The sequence below is a fragment of the Fukomys damarensis genome, unplaced genomic scaffold (assembly GCF_012274545.1).
Source record: "Fukomys damarensis isolate Sample0158 unplaced genomic scaffold, DMR_v1.0_HiC HiC_scaffold_25, whole genome shotgun sequence".
Taxonomy (NCBI): Eukaryota; Metazoa; Chordata; class Mammalia; order Rodentia; family Bathyergidae; genus Fukomys; species Fukomys damarensis.
The window spans coordinates 27049801-27056583 of record NW_022900937.1 but is presented as its reverse complement, the minus strand read 5'-3'; the positions used below and the strand labels follow the sequence as shown (position 1 = coordinate 27056583).

The 6783-nt window shown below is 40.6% G+C and overlaps 1 pseudogene; it reads left to right on the top strand.

Annotated features, from left to right (window-relative positions):
* The first annotated feature begins 5999 nt into the window (after window positions 1-5999).
* LOC104859261 overlaps window positions 6000-6783 on the top strand; it is a 5150-nt pseudogene continuing 4366 nt past the window's right edge.

The following is a 6783-nucleotide window of genomic DNA, read 5'->3' as shown; positions in this document are numbered from 1 at the left end:
ATATGGAAAACAACATTCAATTGTATACTTATAATTTGATCTTATATTATGTGGGTGAAATCCATGCAAAGTGCCTTTCCAAAACATATAAACCAAAAGCTGTAATGTATCACAAGATTCTAGAGAAAACAAGTGGTCCAAAAACAAAATTGAACAGTGTAGGATTTATAGTAAAATTACAGTCATATTGAAACCAAGCATACATATATAAACATAATAAAATACAAAAGAAATAGCCTCTACTAAAAGCACAATTTAATTGAAAATATTTTCAGAGATTTAGATATATAAAGAATAAACTTCAAAATAGTTAGCTATATAAATTAGTATTTAAGCCACAATGAGATATCACCTCCCACTTCTTATAGTGACTAATAACAAAATCAGAATTACTGGAGTTCTCTACTATGCAGAGAAAGGGTGGCCTGTATTGCTACTGAGGGTGCATAAGTCAAAGGTTCATCAGGACACTAAAAAGAGAAACACTATATTATTCAGTCAACTTACACAGTTGTCTGTGGCTACACCTGGGCATGAACCTATAGGAAACGATAATTTTCTGAATACATGCAACTTACCCACCTCTAACAAATGAGAAATAAAACCCAGAAAAGAATCATAATGAATAATAAGGGTGAATTAGAAAGACCTACAGCCATCAGAGAAAATGTCTGTAAACAATGAATTTAATGTTGGTAGAGACAGGATAGGGGATCTAAGTCTGTATTTAACCTTCATTTCTCTGGGAAACATGGCCAGATTACAAAAAGGGAATCAATGTCTCCTGCTAAGTCTCCTGATATCTCCTGTTGGAAACTTCTTCCACCCCTTAAAACACCCTGAGTCTGAAGAGAGCACCTTTTCTCTTTCCTCTGAAAGCTCAGAGATGTCTCTCTTGTGTTTGCTAAGAAACCTGGTTGGACTGTTGAGTTCATGGCCTGCCTTTCCTTCCTCTCATCTGGTTCTGAGAACTGGACCAGGAGCGGAGGATGAAGAATCCTTTTACCCAGGAAGCAATGGCCAGTAGCAACTCATCCTGGGCTGAGTCCGGGATCCTGAGAGTCCTTCTGCCCCCCACATTATTCCCTCCTCTGTCTTCCACAAAGCTTATCTGAAGAGATTGATGTTCTCCCATTGAGGGGCTGAGAGGTTCTGCACAAGGTTACTCGATAATGTAGCAATAACTACACACCATCCGTCAAGTGTCGAGTCAAAATCACCAGACACACAACCAAGAATCTCTTCTTCCTGCAGCTCAACTCTGTGATCCTGAGGAAAACTGCTGTGTGTTACTGTGCAAGAGCCATGCATACACATGGTCCAGCTCCCACAATGAATGTAATCATCAAATGCTGCAAAGTGTATCATTAAAAACTGAAAAAATTTTAAAACAATACATGAACATAGAAAAAGAAATAGGCAGAGAGGTAAATAATTACAGTAGATAATGAGAGACTTCTCAACTAGCATCCTTGGCAGCACTGGTTCTGTTTTCCTTCACCAAACAACAGAATTCTGGGAAGTCACACTTGTTCACCATGCAAGAAGGTAAGTTCCAAACCTCACCAGGTGTGTCCCTCTATCTGCAGGCACTTCAGGATCAGGGACTGGTGCATTCACAACTTACGGAAGAATGGGCCCAGAAAATGAGAGCTACATCCGTCAGGCATAAAGTCCTACACAGAAAACACAACTGATTATGACATTTAAAAAATTTCACATTTCTAAAGCGCACACCATTAATACAAAAATAATGACCTGTGTACATACATAAAAGTGAAAGGAAGATATATACTGAAGACACTGTCACAGAATGAGCAATCTTAATTTCTTGAATGTGGCTACTAGTAGCAAATTTACCCTGCAAACTCATACCTGATTAAGATGGGCCAAGGTAGAGTGGAAACCACCAGCAAGAATGCTACCACAGAGAGACTTTACAAAAATTAAAATGGCAGTCACAGCATGATGGCCTGATACAAGAGGGGATCCTCAACATTTTATTTACATGACCAAAATCTGCAGCACCAAGCCAGCAAAGTCATAGGAACCGATTCGAAACCACCAGCAAGAATGCTACCACAGAGAGACTTTACAAAACTTAAAATGGCAGTCACAACGTGATGGCCTGTTACAAGAGGGGATCCTCGACATTTTATTTACATGACCGAAATCTGCAGCACCAAGCCAGCAAAGTCATAGGAACTGAAAACCCTTGGCCAGACTGAACCCCAGACCACCACTGCCAGTCTTAGCAGCTCCTGCGACTCAACACCAGGTCTCAGGAACCTGTGACAGTCACCTTGGCTCAGCCTCTTATACCATACAGTCACATACACAAATCACACTGGGCGCTGGAAGAAGAAATCCCCCTCACAGACTGGTTCAGTGTGGGTCTCCATCCATACCAGTAGTTCACGATAGGAGTGGATCCATTCACCCCAAGGATGAAGTTTAATGACTTGGGAGATGTCTCAGTTTGAGAGCACAAACCTCAACCTGCTGCAATTGTTCCATCTCCTATGTCAGACACACAGCCAAGAATCAGTTTTCCTGGCCCCAGGCTCTGAGTACTGTGCACGACACACATCACAAGGGAGGTCTCGGGGAGCAAAGTCAGGAAGCTCCTGCGGATGTCAGCAGGGATGGAGAGCTGGACCTGCACAGGAACCACCAGACGAGGTCTGGTGTGGAAGTTGGGTTTGGGGCTGGTTTCCTGGTGGGAAATTTTCAATGCATTAAGGGAGCTGGGTACCATTTCCAAATAATGTTTGTCATTCTCATTTGAAAGAAATATTTGTTCATATTCATTTTTCACCATTTCTGTTCATTTTCTTCTGCTCAGTCACTTTTGATGAAGAATTAAATCTTTTTCCCTGCTAGATGGGAAATTTTTTTTTAACCATTTGACTTTGGCTCTGCTCATAGTGTTTTCTTGATATTGTCATCAACACAAGTAAACATATTAAATAGTTAACGCAAAAATTGGTAAAGAATCCCATACATGCACACTCAAACAGCATTTATAACAGCAAAATGTACAATACCTAAATCTTGATAGTAGGTGAGATGCTCGTAAAGAAGGATAAACTTTAATCATTTATAGAAAATAGATGTAACTGACAACCACAATGTTAAGTGAAACAGATCAAAATATAATCTTAAATATCACATAATTTCTCTTAGAGGATCCACCTAAAGTAAAAATAAATTAAAGTCAAAATGAGGAATAGATAATAGAAAAAAGGAAAGATATCAAGAGATAAAGGTATGGAGGAGGGAGGAGAAGAGAACATTTCAAAAAAGAATTAAGATGTGTTATGAGCAAGGGCCAAGTTTTCAAGAGGAATGTAATCGTAGTGCATTACAATCTTGTAGTAATAAAAATAAATCCTTTCGACAGAGAAGGAATTCCCACAGAATTGACTGGTCATTTCGTTTTTCATGGCATAATGAAATCTTGTATAACACGCAAATATTTAGGGATAGGAAATCAAACAGGTGTTGACAGAAATAAAAGTAAAAGGATGAATTAACTAGGAAACTCATGCATGGTGTGTTACAGCATTTCCATCTGTACAACAGGTTGATTTTTGACACATGACACCACTATTCCTCATTTTATTTTGGTGGCTTTTCATTTCCACATTTGTGTTGTAGGTGGGGAATTCGGGACTCATGGCTTCCCGTTCAGTCTTCTCATCTTGGCAACAGCATTGCTGCTCCGTGCTGGGCTGTACTGCATGTCGGGCAGAGCTACAAGGTGAGTGCCACCCTTTACAAAGCCTTCTTGATTGCCAGTGAACAGAACATCTCTACTCATCTTTGTGGAACTCAAGTGCTCTCACTCAAAAACTCAATTAAAATCGGTGTTTATTCTCTTGTGTATCATTAAGTGGGAGAGAAAATTTGGTGAGTAGAGATTAGTTGGCAATCCTGGTAGAAGTTTCCTAGAGTATTTGGATTCCTCACATGTGCGTATATTCTGTTCTCTGGTAAAGCTTTTGACATGGATGAGTCACCAATAAAATTACTGTGAAGTCAATTCCTATTTTAAAGAAAAAATATTATGCTATTCAGGAATCTTTTCTTTGACTAACTTTCATGCATATTGTGGAGAAAAATCTAATCACTTTGAATCTTCTGAAGTGAATGTTAATGTCAGCCAAAATGCACTACAAGATGAGATGTGATAACTCATTAACAGACCTCCCCATAAGCTGTCTTATTCCTCCGGCGACGTAGCTCATTCCTCTAATTTGGAGGATAACCTCGTTGTCTGACACCGCAAGATGTCCCATCCTCGCACCCAGCCAGATGAACATCAATTTCTTGAAAAGCACAACTTCCATTTTTCTCAGAATGGAATCTGTTAGAATAAATCATTTCTGCTCCATTAAATAAGAGCATACTGATTTAATGTATATAGCAAACTTGATCACTTTTTTTTTCCTCATTGAGTTTATTGGTAAATTTTAGGTATACAGTACAGTTACATTCATTATTGGGATCTTGTACCTTTACATGACAGGTCTTGGTTCTCATTTCTTCCCCTTATCCCTTCCCTCCCTTCACCACTTCCTCCCCTCCCCTTTTACAAACACTTCATTTCCAATTTTTCATTTTCTCATATTTTTTTCTTTTTCCTTATGAGCTTTCCCCTACCCTTCCCACTTTCCCTACACCTTTAGCCCCCTTCTTGCTATTTCACATTGTCAGTTATATAGGATTATATAGGATTTTATCTACTATTACAGTTTATTCACACCAGAGAAACTATTTGGTATTCTCACATGTGTGCCTTATGTATTTCACTTAGGAGTATATCCTCAATATGTATCCATTTTCCTATGAATGAATCTAACTTCTCATTTTAATGGCTGAGTAGTATTCTATTTTATAGAAAAACCACATCTTTATCCAGTTTCCAGCTGCTGGGCAAATGGGCTGTTGCCAAGATTCAGCTACTACAAACTGTGCCACTATAAACACAGGTGTGCATGTATCACTGTGATATGATTCTTTTGATTCTTTTGGAAAGATAGCCAGCAGAGGGATGGCTGGGTCAAATGGAACCTCTAGGCCCAGCTATTTGAGGCATCTCCATATTGATTTCCATAGTGGTTGCCCTCCGCCAACAATGGAGAAACCATCAACAGAATTAAGGACAACCTACAATGTGGGAAAAATTTTTTACCAACTGCTCCTAAGACAAAGGACTATTAACTAGAATATATAAGGATTTCAAAACAATCAGCCCCTCCAAATATAAAGACCTGATTCAAAAATGGGCATCTGAAATGAACAGACATTTCTCAGAAAAAGAAGTTAAAATCGCGAGTAAATATATGAAAAAATGTTCCACATCACTGGTCATTCGAGAGATGCAGATGAAAACAACACTGAGATTCCACCTCAACACAACCAAGAATGGCTGCTATCAAGAAATCAAACAACAAATGTTGGCGGGGTTCTACGAAGAAATGAACCCTTCTCCATTGTTGGTGGGAGTGCAGACTGGTGCAACCACTTTTTTCTTATATCTGCACTATATACTTTTCTTATATCTATACTATATACAATCATAGATATTGACAGGGAAAATGAGAAACTCATTAACTGGTCTGGATATGAATACTGGTGATTTTTTCTTTCACAAATGAAAACTGAGTTTAGAGCCAGGCATGGTGTCACAGGCCTGACCTGGGATCAGGAAAATGAGATCATCACTGCCTTGGTCTCACCATTCCTCTGAAATCAACTTCCCACTTAGCACAACCTTAAATTCAACTTGAGTTCAGGAGAGGAGATTCCTCTTAATAGTACAAAAGAAGCAGAAAGAGTCTGAACTCAGTCTGCTCTTCATATAGTTAGTGAGCACCCACATGCAAATTATTCCTCCATCTGTAGATTCAAATTCCCCTCTCAGGTGTGGGAGCTCACAGCTCCATCCACAGACAGGGATGACACCTCTGGGGAAGGCAGGTGTGGTCCAGAAGATGAGACTACTCGGTGTTCTCCTGTGCCTGGTGACAGGTCCCCATGGTGAGTGTCCTCAGTGTGAAGCAGGGGTCCATGGGAAGGTGAGGAAAGCACGTGACTGACAGGGTGGTTTTCACTTGTCTGCCACGACCACGCCAGTAGAGTCTGCATGACAATGCCGGTCACCTGGCAGAAACCAGACCAGATGCCTGGTGAGGTCCCCATGGTGAGTGTCCTCAGTGTGAAGCAGGGGTCCATGGGAAGGTGAGGAAAGCACGTGACTGACAGGGTGGTTTTCACTTGTCTGCCACGACCACGCCAGTAGAGTCTGCATGACAATGCCGGTGTCCTGGCAGAAACCAGACCAGAGGTATCATCCCCACGGGGTTAAGCCTCCTGGAGGTCCTTGGCACACACCTCATGCAAAGTCAGCCGTGAAGAGAATAGCTGGCCTCTCTGCCTGCAGTTTGGGGACATTGGGTTCATCTATAATTCTGTTCTATTTTGTCTTTATTACTATTTGTTCATTATCTGTAGAATTGTATTCTGGGCCCAAGAAAGGTTAGGAACAATTAGATGTTCCTAGAGATGTGGAGATATTGAGGCACAAGAGGATGGGCGGCCAAAGTGCTGACCCTGAGCCCCGGACTGTGAAGTCCTGAAGGTGAACCTGAAGGTGACATGCTAAAGCCAGTCCTTTGTCTTACAAACTTCCCCTTCTGACTGCGTATAGGTGTGGTCTTACCTTGACTCAATGGTCTTAGCTTTTGTGATGGTATATAGGTGTGGTCTTACCTTGAC